The sequence below is a fragment of the Diceros bicornis genome, chromosome 20, assembly GCF_020826845.1.
Source record: "Diceros bicornis minor isolate mBicDic1 chromosome 20, mDicBic1.mat.cur, whole genome shotgun sequence".
Taxonomy (NCBI): domain Eukaryota; kingdom Metazoa; phylum Chordata; class Mammalia; order Perissodactyla; family Rhinocerotidae; genus Diceros; species Diceros bicornis.
The window spans coordinates 32,308,969-32,325,624 of record NC_080759.1 but is presented as its reverse complement, the minus strand read 5'-3'; the positions used below and the strand labels follow the sequence as shown (position 1 = coordinate 32,325,624).

General features: G+C 36.7%; 1 protein-coding gene across 3 annotated transcripts in view; it reads left to right on the top strand.

Moving 5' to 3' along the window:
* The first annotated feature begins 496 nt into the window (after window positions 1-496).
* Window positions 497-16,656, top strand: part of NIPBL (NIPBL cohesin loading factor) — a 197,428-nt gene continuing 181,268 nt past the window's right edge. For all 3 annotated transcript variants that reach the window (XM_058564215.1, XM_058564214.1, XM_058564216.1), the window contains exon 1: window positions 497-881. The gene's annotated coding sequence lies outside the window, so the exon portion shown is untranslated. The remainder of the gene's footprint in view (window positions 882-16,656) is intronic.

The window sequence follows — 16,656 nt, the reverse complement described above, 5'->3', positions numbered from 1 at the left end:
TACGTGGCCGCCCCGAGCTCGGCTCCCTAAAGCTAATGACGAGCAGCTGGGGCGGCGAGGGCGGCCCGCGAGCCGGTCCGGGCCTGAGCGCCCCCCATGCACACGACCACCGCCGAACTCGGGACCCGCTCCGGTCGGCCTCCAGGAAAATAAAGACCAGGGAGAGCCAGCCCGCCCGCGCCGCAGCGAAAACGCCGCTCCGCAGAGTCGACAGTAAAAGGCAGCATCCACAGCCGCCCTGAGGAGGAGAAGGGCGCAGAGGAGAGCCGTCGCTGCCGCCTCGCTGTCGGCCCGGGCCGGGCCCCAGGAGCGGTGCGGCGCGGCGCGGCGAAGTGAGGCACGGCCGAGAACGCGAGCCGAAGTGGCGGCGGCGGCGGCGGTGGCGGAAGTGGAGTGGGGAAGAGGGGGTGGTTGTTAGTGTTTGGCGCCGGCGGAGGGAGTCATTCCTGCAGCTGCACTTCCGGTCGGCATTTTGTTCTGAGAGGGAGAGACGGAACGAGAGAGAGACACACACAGGGCTCCTTCCCCCCCCGCCCTCCCCCCCCTCCCTCCGTCGGTACCGACTCACCCGACACCACCAAGCCGCAGGGAGGGACGCCCCCGCCGACAGGAGGATTGGTTCCCGGGCCGGCGGCGATGCCCCCCCGGTAGCTCGGGCCCCTGGTCGGGTGTTTGTGAGTGTTTCTATGTGGGAGAAGGAGGAGGAGGAGGAAGAAGAAGCAGCGATTTGTCTTCTCGGCTGGTCTCCCCCCGGCTCTACATGTTCCCCGCACTGAGGAGACGGAAGAGGAGCCGTAGCCACCCCCCCTCCCGGCCCGGATTATAGTCTCTCGCCACAGCGGCCTCGGCCTCCCCTTGGATTCAGACGCCGATTCGCCCAGGTAAATTCCTGCTCTTTATTTCGGCGGCGGCGGCGGCGGCGGCGGCGCCAGGTCCTCAGCGTCTCTCCTCCTCGCTCCCCTCCCCGCCGTTTCCTTAGCGGCCCCAGGTCTCCTCCACGGGCGAGTCTAGAGTTCGCTCCTCTCTGGTGGCAGCCGCCCTGGGTGGCGGTGGTTTTGTACCCTCTCCCGGCCGGCTCCGGTGGCGGGGACTGGGCTCCTGCCGGGCGGCCGGGGAGGCGTAGGCCCGGCGGAGAGTGCAGGCCGCGGGCCAGCGGAATCTACTTGAGCTCGGGGATTAGGAGAGCTCCGGGCTGAGTGGAGCTACTGCTGGTCGGTGACAGGCCTCGCCCGGGAGAAGAGCCGTAGCTAGAGAGGAGGCGGAAACAATACAACTAACAGCAAATGTGCCCTGATCGTCCCCATATTTACAACTTTCCTGGTCCGGGAGTGGGGAACGTCCCAGTGAAACAAACAACCCCCCTTCTTCCCCCTGTGACCCCATGAAGGGAGGAAGTAGTTTCAGTTAGTGAGACAAATGTAAATACTCAGACACGGATCCACTGGTAATTCTTGCCCTATGTAAAACTTATTTGGACGTTGGAAAGTTAATAGAGACTCATTTTCTTTTTTTAAAGAATTAAATCGTCCACGTGAATATTTAATATAGAAAACCATAGTGTGGTAGACACTGCATATCTTCCCCTAAGAGCTTTTATGTTGTTGTTTGACAGTGTATGTTGCACATGGACTTTTTATTCAAAGACAAGTATAAAGTACTTGACAGGCTTACCGTACCACTTTATATTTGTATGCGTTATATAAGGACAGTTTTAACCGACTATACATAAAACACTCAGGTACTTCCTGATTCAAACGTGTAGAAGCATAAAAAGAATTTTAAATGTTCTGAGAATTGTGCCGAGGTACAGGTAAAACCAATTTTCTTTAAAGGGATAGAAATTAAGTTATGCTTAAAATCCCTAAGAGGTTAAAAAAAATGTAGAAGGTGCCATCCTTTCATGTCAGGGCAGATCTTCTTGAGGTCCCAGGATTGTCATTGGCTGTTTGTGCCCGTGATGTTTGACTGTGTAATGAGAGAGGTGTCATTTTAATAGGTCAAATGTATCTGTAAATGCTGAAGAAAAATATCAGTTCTATCTTAACAAATTCTAGTTCATGAGTAAATTAAGTGTTTAGAGCTTGTTTATGGAGACGTTGGTAATGTAGGTTGATATAAGGGAAAAACAACCAATTTAAAAGTCCTCAGCCATACAAATTGCTTAGAAAAATAAATGTACCTAGGTTAGACTGTTTTGATACTTTGTCTCATATTCACTGAAGGAAAACTTTCATTGGTTAAAATGAAGCAACACTGATCAACAAAGTCCCCTGTTTTACTAGTAAATGTTACATTGGTTCGAGTTTTTTGTCTCATTAAATTATTATTGTCATTGTAGAATAAGTAACTTTTCTGAAGGTTATTTTTGAGTTTAGCACTGTGCTTAAAATAAATTGTTCGCTGTTTCCTGCAAACGTATGGATAAATGTTAAAAAGAGTGAAGTTAATATAGCTGTCACGTACTAGGCATGTTTTTAATGCTATAAATCCGTGTAGTAGTCAGTAGCGTGTCCGTGATTTGTATTGGTCAGGGAGCAGTTTGAATTTTAAAAAGCCTGAAGCTCCTGCTGAGCCCCAATCCCGGCCTCCCTCCCTCCCACTAATCTCCCATTCCTGTCTTTGTGCTGCCTGCTCCTGTTAGACACTGTTTGCTACAGAGCCTCAGGCCTACACTGGGTGGGGGGCATGCGAATGGGGGCCTGTGGTGGTGGGGGGGCAGGGAATACAGAAGGGAGGACACTTCACATCTGAAGCAGAGGATTTGGGGTTGGGGGGGCAGGTAAGGGATTCGATATAAATGTTTAAAAGGCCCCTATATGAACCTGTGATTGTCTTTACAACTTTTATTTAAATAAAATACCGAGATGGATGTCAAGGGATGAACATATTTTTACTAAAAGTAATGGAAAGAGGAGTTCTGCTTCCTTAGTTTTCATCAACAGAAGCAACTTATTTTTAGAGTTTTATAGTTAAAGGGAGCTTTCTTACACAGATGTTTGAGTCATTGTGTTAGATATCTGTTTATGTGATTGATTTTTTGTGTGTGTGTGACTTTGGAATTAAATTAAAGTGAGTTAGTTATCAGATCTTATTTTCCCAATTCTGTATATTTAGTAATCTGTAAGTAATATAGGTTGTGTGATATAGCTTTTGTTAAGATAGCATAAACATTTCTTTAAAGAAAATGGAAAGTACTTTTTGTTTGGTTCAAAGCAATTAAATAGGTTATTTTTAAAGGAGAGGACATTGTAATAGTCAAATAAAACCTAAACTTAAGTTTTTGATAACTTAGTTGGAAGGAATAATTTGTTTCCCTAGAGATTATGAAGTCTGCTCTACCTCCCCTGATTGGTTGAGATAGTCGCTAGTGGCTAATCTTGTATTTCCATTATTATTATTATTATTATTTTAATTTAGTGAAAGGAGACAACCATAAGGGTTCCAGTAATCTTATATTGCTAGTTATATTATTTGGAGAAATATTTCCTAATATACCTAAGGAAATTTCAACAGTATGGTTTAGTGTTTCTCTTGAATCTACAGAGTTACCAATAACTTATAATAATTACTTGAAAACGGTTTTAAAGCAAGTAATGAAAGTCTAGTAAATCAAAGTTGAATATTAAATACTTAATTATTTTTAGTGTTTTGAGAGGAGTATATAGGATGCTTCCTTCTGAAAGCCATTCAACAATTTGTTTACTAAAGTTATTTGAAAGCATTTTGAACCTATACTAGGGATCATTATAATACTGTCCACCTTTAAGAAGAAAAAAGTTATATTTGAAGAAAGAAAGGCTGTCTATTTGAGATTCTCTTTGAGGATGAAAAGTGAAAGTTTTAGTAAACCTAATTTTAGTTTCCTGCATAGTGATCATATTAAATTTCAAAAATATTATGAGCAAAACTATACCAATTCAAACATAAAAATTTTCTTTATTTGGAGCTGGACTACCCAGCTCAGATACGTATTTTCTAAGGCTTCCTAAACAAATTTCATATTTAATTTCTTGGTACCAATCCATCATCAGACTGCTATAGAAACATTTAAACCCATCTGTGGTATATTTTGACGTACTTTATTGTGGTATTTTTACTCTCTCAAAATAAAATGTAAAAATTAATAATACAAGAGTAAATAAAAACTAAAGAGTTTGAGTTTTACATAATTTTATTTAACTTCCCCCCCATTGCTTAAAATGCATAATTTGTAAATTCTGAAATTTTAAAATAGTATAAGATTTCAGTTTTCTTTATAAGTGATTGGGAACATTGAGGTAAATAAAAATTCCCTTTAGAGAAATGTAGCTTCAATTCTGCTTATCACATTTATTTGCCATAAAACAAATAGGAAATTACTGACTAGGAACTTTATAGAAGCCTGGTAATTAATTAACTGTTTAGTTGAAGATGTTTATTTTAATATTCTGAGCATATTGATTTAGCTTTGGTGGTAATTTATGGTCTTATATAGCCTTTAAAAGTCATTATATTTTTAATACTTTTTTAAGCAAAGTTTTTTCTGTTTTTAGCCGTTGTCATTTATAATTACTTTGTATTTTTAAATTGGTCTATTTTCAAGATCACCTGAGTTCATTTATAAATATTTTCATTTCCCTGTGAGAGAAGTGACCAGTATGATTTTCATTTTTTGATGAAAAACTTGACACTCAGAAGCCATGTTGTGATTTGTGTAGATTCACGTGGTGAGTCAGTGAGAGAATAAAGGACTCCCTGACTCTTATAAGTTTTTTATTAGATTATGTTCCTTTAAGAAATGTCTGAGCTCTAGTTATGAAGCTAGGTGTTGCTCAGTACTGACAGTGATACTGTTTGTGACTTTTTCAATTATCTGAGTCCAAAGTGCTTTTCCCTCTTCTTCTAGAGAGATATGACGCCTGTCTCCTGGTTATATTTTGCTGGTGTGAAAATAGTACTTTTACATTAGAAATCCTGACCTTGTGTATATATGTTTGGTATTTGAATGATTGAATTTATATACATACATCCTTCCTTAGGAATGTAAGTGAATTAACTATATTTGTAGTAAACAGTACATAATGAGCCTGAAAGTTTTATTTTTATATTATTTTTAAAGATTACTAGAGTGGAATTTTAGTGTTTCTAGTTGATTTAAAAGTGGTTTTAAACAGCATGTCTCTTTATTTAAGGCCATCATTGTCATTTTAAAGGGTATTTTATGCGCTCTGAATTTTTTGCCCAAGTAAGTTAAGTAATAAAAGTGATTTTGGTTGTTTGTCTTGTATATCATTTTGACTGGTGTCAGTCTGCAGTGAGTTTTAATGAACTGAGTTTTGTCAGATTGCCTTATGTTTTAAGGCATATTCCTTTTTATTCTCAAAGTGATATTATTAGGAGAGATTATTTCTTGATATAGCATGGCCAGCTAAATAGCATTTTGAGGGCTGATTATTTTCCAGAAATTGTGTTAAGTATGTCCCCATAATATTATCTCATTTAATTCTTCTAACAAGTTCATGAAATAAAAATAGTTATCATCCACAATTTACAGATGAAGAAACTGAGGCTGGAAAGGTTAGAAAATTGCCCATTGTATTATAATTTGTAAGTGATCAGTCTGATTTACATTTGCTCTTGAGAATTTAGGATTCCACATTTCGAGTTTTAGTAAAATCTTAATATTATCCTTTGGTTGCTCAGTTGATTCATTGCTTACTTACAAGTCATGTAGTCAAGGAAATTGTGTGCTTTAGGCAAAGAACTAAAATAGAATTCAGACTATATCCTATACGTAATATTTTTGAAATCAGCAAATCTTTACTATCTTATATTCTAAATTTGAGTTTGGTAAACAATCTGTGAATTTTTTACTTCTTTTAAGTTTTTTATATTGAATTGAAATTGTCAAAGCATCTGTTTTTAGAAAGGGAAAATTCAGGTTTAGAGAGTGATTTCTTTCGTAGATATGTGACCAGTTGTAGTATAGTTGATGAAGCTATAAATTAGTATGACTGATAATCTTTTAAAATTCCAGTATTTATATAGCCAAAGAATGTTGGTCCTTTCAAAGTCATCAACTTGAGAAGTTGTGCGCTTAATTCCAGAGCTCTTGCCATTGCATACAAACTTGTGGGGATTCCTTTAGTGAATACCTTTAGAGCCTTTGAGATAGTCTTTTTCTTATTCTTAATGACAAATTTTTATCTTCAGGGGTGAGTTTGAGTTTTGGAGAGAGTAAAAAGTAATTTAGAACTTAGTTTAGGAAAACAAAGGTTTAATAAGATCTTTTTTGTGTCAGGCACAGTATTGAGTGCTTTACATTTGTAATATGTAGTATTACTGAGTGATTTCCATGTGTCAGAAACTGTGCCAGGGGCTTTATATGGATTTTCTCAATTCTTCAAGGTATAGTTTGAGTTTGGTTGTATTTATTATCCTAGATACTTGAGAAAATTGAGGTATAAATGATGAAGCGACTAGCCCAAGGTTACACAGTTAACAAGTGGAAGAAAGTGGAGAAAGGACTCCAGAGTCGATGCTTTACCCATCAACCTTAACCCTACACTGTGTATCATGATTTGAACCTCCCAGCTACCCAGTGAGGTTAGTGATAGTGTTCTCATATATAGACAAGGAAATTGAGGCTCATCATGTGTAAGAAACTTGTCCAGGGTGGCAAATCTAGCAAGTGTTAGAGATAGGGTTCCAACCCAAATATGTCTAATTCTAAAACTTTTTTCCATTCTACCCCCCTGCCTCTTCAAGATTTATAATACACTTTTGTGTTTGTGTGGAAGATTAGCCCTGAGCTAACATCTGTTGCCAATCCTCCTCTTTTTGCTGAGGAAGATTGGCCCTGGGCTAACATCCGTGCCTCTCTCCCTCTACTTTATTATATATGGGACACCTGCCGCAGCATGGCTTGATGAGCCGTGTGTAGGTCTATGCCCAGGACCTGAACCTGCAAACCCCAGGCCGCTGAAGCAGAGTGCTTGAACTTAACCACTATGCCACTGGGCCAGCCCCTATAATACGTTTTTTGATAGAAAGGGTAGACTTGGTTATAAAGTAGTAAGACTGTTTTTCTTGTGTAGCTTATAAAGAGATCCTAAAGATATTTAAAAAGAGGAATTCTAAAATGTTTTGGTCAGTTATAGCCAATTCATTATTTGATGACAGTCATTTTAAAAAATACCTTGTTACTTTACACCAAGTATAATATACAAAATATTGTAAGTACAAATATACATTTAAATAGGATATTGATTTTAAATATATATATATATATGCTATATTTGTAGAATAGCTAGCTTTTGAAAACGTGGAAAAGCCACTTTATTTTCATATTATTGTGATTCTTGAGTTTTTCTCTGTGAGGACAATCTGCCCTAAGCTAACATCTGTTGCCAGTCTTCCTCTTTTTGCTTGAGGAAGGTTGTCCCTGAGCTAAATCTGTGCCAGTCTTCCTCTGTTTTTTGTATGTGGGATGCCGCCACAACATGGCTTGATGAGCGGTGTGTAGGTCTGCACCCGAGATCTGAACCCATGAACCCCAGGCCACCGAAGTGGAGCGTGCAGACTTAACCACTATGCCACCGGGCCAGCCCCTCTTGAGTAATTTTTTATTAATATAGCTTTAAAAAATATTCCCAAGAATACATTAAACTTTCAGCATAATTTATGTAGATAAATTGTTTTGCCATCTTACTTGTGTATAAATTATCGTTTAACATGAATATACCAAAAATTTTCTTTTGTATATATTTGCCCTTTGGCAGAAAGAGAAACTTTTTCATTATGCAAAAACATGGAATTAGCAACATTAATTTATTTATTAAAATATTTTTTTAGACTTTTACCTCTCCTGAGAAATTCAGAAGCTGTGACATAATTTTGAAATACTGCATTCCTTTTTGTTGGAGTTAACATATTTGAGTTACTTGTACTTCTGAATCCTTTGGTCTTGTGCTGCTGAAATGCATACTTGTTTTTTTAAGAGTACTGTTTTTAAAAAGTAGTTATTGATCCTAGATACCTTAAAAACTAACAGTGCTTGAAACACTAATGAATTATTAAAATTCAAATGTAGTTTACTCTAAAAATATTAATCTTTATGATTATATATTTATTTATTTTTATTTGCAAAACAGAAATGTCCTTGAAATTAATCCTAGCAAGGAAATACATCACTGAATTTTCTCAGCACTGCTACTTGCCAACCCTTTCAGGATTTTAAAACATGCTTTTAGTTGTCTTTTATCTGATAGAATTGTGGGTTGCCAAGTTCCACCTAAAGAAATTGATCATCTGAGTATAGGCTATATGTGATTTAATTTTTCCTGGGTGATGACCAAGTTGAAATTTTACATGGGTGTAAATTGGGCATAAGCTTCTTTTATAAAAAATTACTATTCTTAAAAAATTGATGCATATGATGTAATGTTTTGTTCCCCAGGATTCTCCCTATGCCTCAGAAAACTCTTAAGGTTGAAAGTTGAAATGTAATGGCCTAAAAGCTACTGTTATCATTCTTTCATCATACTGTTTATGCTATGACGTCCCTTCAGGTTATCCCAAAAGACATATATGACATACGCTTTTTGTTTAACTCTACTCATCTTTTTACTCTTTTTCTTTCCCTTTTCTTCTGTCTCTTCCTTTCTGTGTCAATATCCATTCAATCTTTATCTCTCCCTAAGCAAATGTTTACATAGCATGGTGAATATAGGCGGTAGTGTTAATGTGGATGGTCCTGTAATGTATTACTTTCCTTGATGAGCTCTAGAGCTGTTTGCAAGGACTTGAACTCTGATATCTTCCTAAGTTCAAAGAATTGCTGGTGAAAAAGCATTGACATTAACTGTGAAAATGTATATTTGTGTAGCATTCCTACTTTCTTCTGTAGACATGTGTTACTTATCAAAACGTCAACTCAAGCACCAGAAATTGTTTTTAAGGAGAAAGAGAAAGCGTGGCCTTTTTTTTGAGAGTTTCCCTCGTCATTCCATTTTGTAGCATTTATCAGTTTGTTACTTATATCTTTTGATAAAATAATTTGTTCCTATGTCTGTCAGCCATGCTAAACCACCAGCTCTATCAGAGCAAGGAGACTGTATTTTTTTGTCTTTGTGTCTGTAACACCATCACAGTGCTTGTCCTGTGTTGCAGGTACTCAATACATTTTTGTTGAACTGATTAATTAGAATTGAGCTATATGATATTTCTTAAAGATATATTTCTAAATCTAAGATTAGTCATTGGCAAGTATGTTTTTGTGTTAATTTCAAAATATAGTTTTCTTGAGGCTTCTTGCCTTTGGAGTAAGAACATTTTATTTACATATAGTCCTTACAATTCATACATAACATAACTTGTGCATAAAAATAAGTCAAAGAAAAATTTTAAACAGTTCCTTTTTTAGCTGTTATTGAGTGTTGTGAAGTACAGGAAGAGTTTTTTGTTTTGGTCCCTTGGGCAGTAGAATTGGAAGTAAGATACTGGGATTTATTTTAAGAAGCAAGGTATCTAAATATTTTCTTATTAAGCTTAAGAATGATTTATTTTAGTTTTTATTTTCTCTGCTAATTTAAGTATTATGTATAATAACAATGTAGATAAATTAACTGTAATGAGAAATACTTCATAGCACATTAAAAATGCTATTCAACTAAAATAGTGATAATGATGACTGATTTTTTTTTTAATTTAAGTAAGGCTTATTGAGGTATAATTTACACAGTAAAATTCACTGTTTTAGGTGTACGGAAGTTTTGACAAACATATACAGTCTCGCAACCACTATCGTAATCAAGACATAGAATATTTCCATCACCCCAAAAAGTTACCTTATGTCCTTTTTATAATAAGTTTCCTACCCCTACTCCAGCCCCTGGCAACCAGACCTAATTTCTGTCCGCACAGTTTTTGTTTTTTCTAGAATGTCATATATATGGTATCATATAGTATGTAGGCTTCAATGTCAAGTTTCTTTCACTTAGCATAAGACTTTTGAGATTCATCCATGTTGTTGCATGTATTAGTAGTTTGTTAGTGACTGAATTTTGAAATTGAATTTAGTATGCTATTTAACTTTGGTACTATGTCAAAAAATGCTTTGAACAGCTTTAGATATTTCTCTCAGATCTTACAGCTGCTTTATTATTGGACGTAATTTTATTTGCCCAGTTTTACCCCTCACCTCCAAAAATCTTGTAATTGACATTATTAAGTGGCATTTATTTATATTAGTTAATTCTGTTAGGTTAGATGCTCTAACAAGCAGGTAAAGTAGACATTGCCCTCTTTTTTATCATAATTAAAGTAGGTAGCATCATGTATTTTGAATATATCATATATCCCTTAGAAACTGGAACAAGAAATGAGGGATGGTACAATGATAACTCACCAAAAATTGAGTTTACATTTTGCTTTAAGTTTAATGTTTGTTGTTTATACTAAAAATAGAGCATAGTTCATAGTGAAGAACAGTCATTGCCTCTCTTGTAATGCTTAAAGTTAGAGAAGCAGTGCCATTTGCTGCACGTTGGGGCAGATAATGAGAAAAGGGCCATTTTCTGGTCATTTTATTTGACCACCTCTTGTGGTCACCTCTTTTCCCAACAGCTTTCTCCCTGGGGTTCAGGGGTATCAGTGTCTTCTTGTTCTTCCCTTATGTATTTGACCTCTCATTTGTACACTCTTGATAGTTCTTCCTCCTCTGCTCACCCCTTAAATGTTGATATTCTCAAGCTGGTTCTTCAGCCTTGGTTCTGGTCTCTCTTCCTATTGATCTCATCTATTCACGTGACTTTTTACGTGCTTGCTACCTGTATGCTGATAACTCACAAATCTATCTCCAGAATATATTTCTCTGCTGAGACAGATCCAGCTGTCTACTAGGCACCTCCTGGTATCCCATAAATACTGTAAATTCGAAAGTATATAAATATGAACTCATCCCTCAATTCTTCCCTACTCTTACCCCTCTCCTACCCCAAAAGAAAGAAAACTATTCTTAAAACTATGTGAAATAAATTAATGTTTCCACCATCAACTCGGTTGTCTAAACTAGAAACTTGGTGATAATGCTTGACCCTTCTCTTTTACTGTACCTCCAATCCAGTTCTTCACTCAGTTCTGACACTCATAGCACCTCCCTGAATATCACTTGAATCCATCCCTCCTCTGCTGTTTTGATTCTGAGAGTGGACATGTACATACAGCTTGTCAGATGGGATAATTTCTAGCATTTTTAGAAAGATTTAGAGGTAATTGTGAAAAATGTATTTAGTGTTAGGATACTTTTTGCTCATATGGGCTCTGGTATTTAAAATTTAGTTGTAATCCTCACTAACATTCATGCTTTATAGCCTAAATGCAACTGTCTTCTGTACTCATTTCCATTATATCTAAAATATAGGGCTTCTGACTTACAACTCAGTGTATCAACTACAATAGTTTGAACTCAGCCTTTATCTTTCCATACCTTACTTTTGGAGTACTACATTTCATGAATGTGTACACTTATTTTATTACTGTGTGTTTATGTGTTCACGAGTAGTCTGAGTTGAGAAGAAAATGGGGCTGTAGGAGGAAAAGTAAAGGAAGGGCTTTTTAATTGACTTTGCTATACTGTGAAAACATGTTCACTTGAATAGCATTTTCACTTTTATTGCAGATAACAGAAAACTGAAGAAACAAATACAGTAGGATATGCTACTATTCAGTTGCTAGGGACACAAACATTTATAATGGCAAGAGTCAGATATGTTGTAACTGTATTACTTGTTCGTGAGTTCATGATTTTGTATAACTTTACAGTGTTTCTTCCATAGAATAAGAAGTTATCCCCTTCACTCCTCAATTTGAACAAAAGGATCTGCTTAGAGTTATTGGTTTAAATAACTCTGAATATTTCTTTTGTAAAGAGCATCTTAAAATGTGATGCTATCTTGAAAAACAAAGTAAACATTTTCTTCACTGTATCTGGAGTTTATAACTGAAGAAATAATAGGTGTTATATTTTGCTCTAATACTAATTACCATGTTTTCAAGAAAATGGGATCAATCCAAAGGCAGTTTACAAAGGCTGTTAGGAGAACCTGTTATTGAGTCTCTATGGTGGCTTGCACATAGTAAGCACTCAGCAAACAATTGTTGAATAAATGAAGTTGAATTATATTTCGGTTTTGGAATATAGGACTAATTGGAGTGACAGAAGATGAGTGGGGCTTGCTAAATATTGAGCAAGTTTGATAGAAAAAGAAAATATGAAGCCCAGAAAAGGTAGGGCAGCATTTAAAGCAAAGAATCAGTATAATTTAGTTAATTACTTGTATTTGGACATATAGGTTTGCTTAGCTGGATAAGAGAAAGATCTGTATACAGAAGTGTTTTGAATTCTTTCTGTTTTTATTCCCACTCCAGCTTTGCTTCTGGTTTCACGTATTACCTCTGGACTTCCATCTTCACTGCTAAGGGACAAATTAGTAGGCTCAGGGCTAAAATGACCTGCATAATCCAGATATGCATATTGGAATTGGGAACTGGGTTGTATTGGTGGGAAAGGGAGCGAGGTATTTTAGTTCTCGAATCTTTTCCAGTTATTTATGGTTTGTAGTGTATGTCAAAGTGCCATTGCACGGGCCGGCCCCGTGGCTTAGTGGTTAAGTGCGGGCGCTCCACTGCTGGTGGCCTGGGTTCAGATCCAGGCACACACTGACGCACCGCTTGTCCGGCCATGCTGAGGCGGCATCCCACATACAGCAACTAGGAGGATGTGCAACTATGACATACAACTATCTACTGGGGCTTTGTGGAGAAAAAGGGAAGAAAGGAGGATTGGCAATAGATGTTAGCTCAGGGCCGGTCTTCCTCACCAAAAAGAGGAGGATTGGCATGGATGTTAGCTCAGGGCTGATCTTCCTCACAAAAAAAAAAAAAAGTGCCATTGCATGTCCTCAGCATTCAGATGAGGAGGCCTAAGTACTAGAATTTAAAATGACTTATGATTTATAACAAGCTTGTGACTGTCCTAGTATGAAGTTCTGTATCTGAATCTCTAATATGCTACCTAGCTGTTGAGCCGTGTTGACACCCACACTAACTATCATTTGGCTTTAGTGATTCTGATGTTTTCAAACTAGAAGATAGCCACCAAAATTTTAGTGTTCTTTATAAAAATTTTGTAGTTCGGCAACTCTCCATTCCCTTATTTTTCTTAGAAACCAAAACTACTTATAGTTTTCTGGTATGTTAAGTAAGGCTAAGTTGTGGAATTTAAGAACCTCCAAGTTAAAGACTTCTCTTATTTTTTTTTTCAATTAGAGAAGAAATGTGGAAAAAAACTGCATGCTATTTGGAAAATAGGAAGAACATCTATAATTTCATATTTTATGTTTTTCCTACTGTTTTTAATAAAGATATTTGTATAAATGTAAGTATGATTTCAACATTTATTCATGGTATAAATATATATACATAGTCCTGTTTTCTCTTAAGGTTGTAACGTAAAGATTTTTGTAATTTCCAGTGTTCATAATTATTTAAAATGTTACCCAAAGTTTTGTCAGTGGATGAACCATAATTTTCTTAGTCATTCTACTGTTGGACACTTGATTTGCTTTCACTTTTTTCTGTATAAAAATGAGGCAGTGCGACATCTTTCTATGTACAGTTTCATTTTTTTGTTTGCTGAAGAAGATTTGCCCTGAGCTAACATCTGTGCCAGTCTTCCTCTATTTTGTATGTGGGTCGCCGCCACAGAATGGCCACTGACAAGTGGTGTGGGTCCATGCCTGGGATCTGAACCCGTGAACCCGGACTCCTGAAGCAGAGCGTGCCCAACTTAACCACTACACCACGGGGCTGGCCCTGTATGAAAAGTTTTTTCCCCCTCTGGGGGCTTTATTCACTTAGAGTAGAATCCTGTAAGTGGACGTTGGGCCAAAAGGTTTGAACATTTTTATGGCTCTTAATGTGTATTTCCAAAAATAGTTCTACCCTTCTATAATCTTTATTTTCCTTCGTGTCTTAATTCATTCAGTAAATGCATTTTTTTTCCATGTAGATGCACATCTCCTATTAAGATTATTCTTAGGTCATTTAAATGCTCCTATTCCCCATTATTGTGGCTGAGATCTTTCAGTGTATTTTTGAACTTCTTAATGATAAGAATTATGGGCTTTTCAAACTGGATATATCATTTGGAAGTATTATGTAAGTGAAATTAACCTAGAATCTAATCTAAACTAGTTACTAACCAAGTGATATTTAGGCCAGTCATTAAGCCCATTTCTTCAATTGTAAACTGAAGGGGTTCTCAGGTTTTAGGATTTTTATGGACTAGGAAAAACACAAAGCAAAGGAAAAAAAAAAGGAATTTAGGTAAGTTAAAGAAGAGAGTAGTTCCTAGAGATATAATTGTAGTTAAGGGATCATCAGTCTTATCTGCAGGAAAAAAGTGGTGAGGAGATTCTAGATTGGAATGTACTAAAAAGAAAAGTCAATTTTTAGGTAGGTCCTATTACTTAGTCTTATTATTTGAGATATGAAACATCTAGTGTGATGTGAACATGGCCATGATCTCATATTCATTCTCTTGTTCATCAAATATTGAGTATTTCTTATGTCTCAGGAACTATAAGTCATTAGAGGTGGTGAAATAAAAGACTCCAGCCTTGCCTTCAAGGATCTTCCAGTTTAATACAGACAGATAAACAAAGATTATGTTACAATATCAAGATTAACAGAGAGGATACAGTCGGAGCACTGGGTGTGGGGGGGGTCACCTAATTTAGACTAGAGATGTATGTAAACTAGGTTTTGAAGGCCATTAATTAGACTTGGGAGCCTGGAGCAACAGTTTGATTTTGGAAACTGCAGATGCTTAGATTATTAGAGCATAGGGCTGGAAAAAGAGTGTGCCAAAAAGATTTGAAGCTGCGGAGAGGGGCAGAGTCCAGGTTATGAAGGTATGTATATGACTTTAAGAATTCTGCATTTTATTTTAAAGGCATTGGGGAACCAAGGAATTATTTAGTAATGAAGTATATTTTGAATTTGAAAAATATTTTTTGGCAGCAATACACAAATTGAATAGTAGGCAGAAAAAAGAGGCTAAGGAGGCCATTTAGGAATAGACGAGTTCCTCAATTAAGACAGTGAGAATGTGAGGAGAAACCCATAACAAATATTAAGGACTTAACCTGGATACAGTTTGGTGTTTATATGTAGGTAGATTGGGTAATGGAGAATGAAGAGTCAAGGATGCCTTCTTGATTCTCAAGTTGCATACTGTGGGCCTTGGAGTATGGAAGTTACATTCATTAAGATCAGGAATATAGGAGGGGAAGATTATAAGAATTGGACAGTGGGGATGTGGAGAAAGGGAGGGAGGTGATATTACAGTTTTAGACATGTCAAGTTTAACCAACCTATGGGACATTCGGGTATATGGTGGATATGAGAATCTATATACGTCAGGTTACCAGAACTCAGAAGACATTAGGCTTTTCTTTGGTAAAGTACGTAATTATGAGTTGGTCTATTAGAGAATTATTTTCAAGAGGAAGACATTTCTAAAACTGTGTAGACTTTTTAAAAGGATATATAAAATTTAACTTTAAAACTATGTTGAAATCCTGGGATTCCTTTATCATCTCAACTGAGAATATCCAAGATAATATTCAATGTATTGTTATAGTTCTGTTATAGTTATACAAATTTTAGAATTAGCACATAACTTTTAAAGCCAACATAAGTTAAATGACTTTTGGTTGCCTATGAATAAGAATACAGTCTACCAAACACTGCATCACTTTCACATTTTGGACGGAATGGATATTGAAAAATTTGGTGGCTTGGTCAAATTGTTGTAGATACTAATGGTTATTTGAAAATTACTGTCAAGGCTGACCTAGAGGATCTCTCCAAACAGTCTTAAATCAGGGTTAAAAGTAATATAGTAGATACTGTATGTTTTTAAAAAAAAATCTTATGTGGCTTCAATTATCAGAAGACAATAATATCATTTCTTCTTGAGGCTTTGTTTTCCAGTATTTTGACTATATTACTATGAATTTAGAATAGCAAAATGAATGTTCTTGTATAACTATTTTCTATGGTACAAGGCTCTTCCCCAGGGCCTTCTTGGTGTGTTTGTTTTTCCATCTTAATCTGAACACTGCTTCTTTAGTTAGTTTTATACTAAATCCATAAACATAATGAGATCTTTTGGTGAGAACTATGTTGCTTTACTTGTGAGAGGATTATCTTTACAAATATAGGTAAAGGCCTACTTTTAGAATAAATTAAAAATGGCAGCAGCTTTTCAAAAGTATAATATGCAGGAATAATACAGGGGAGTCAAACTGATTTGTCAAAAATAATTCACCAGGTGCCATAATGAAAATTAGTGCTTTCCTAGGATCTAAGTACGTTTAAGCAAATGGACTTGTTTGTTTTGTTTTGTTTTTTGTTAGAGAGGTGGCACATCAGAATCACCTAGGGAATTTTTTCAAACTAGAACCGTTTTCTGGAGATGTAAAATAAGTTTATATGTTTCTCTTTTAGCTAGTCCCTTAGGCTTTTTAATCATTCCACAGCAATTAATTGAATACCAGGTGCTCAGCAATGAATTCTAGGTATTTTTTTTTTAATTCTTTTTTTTTTCAT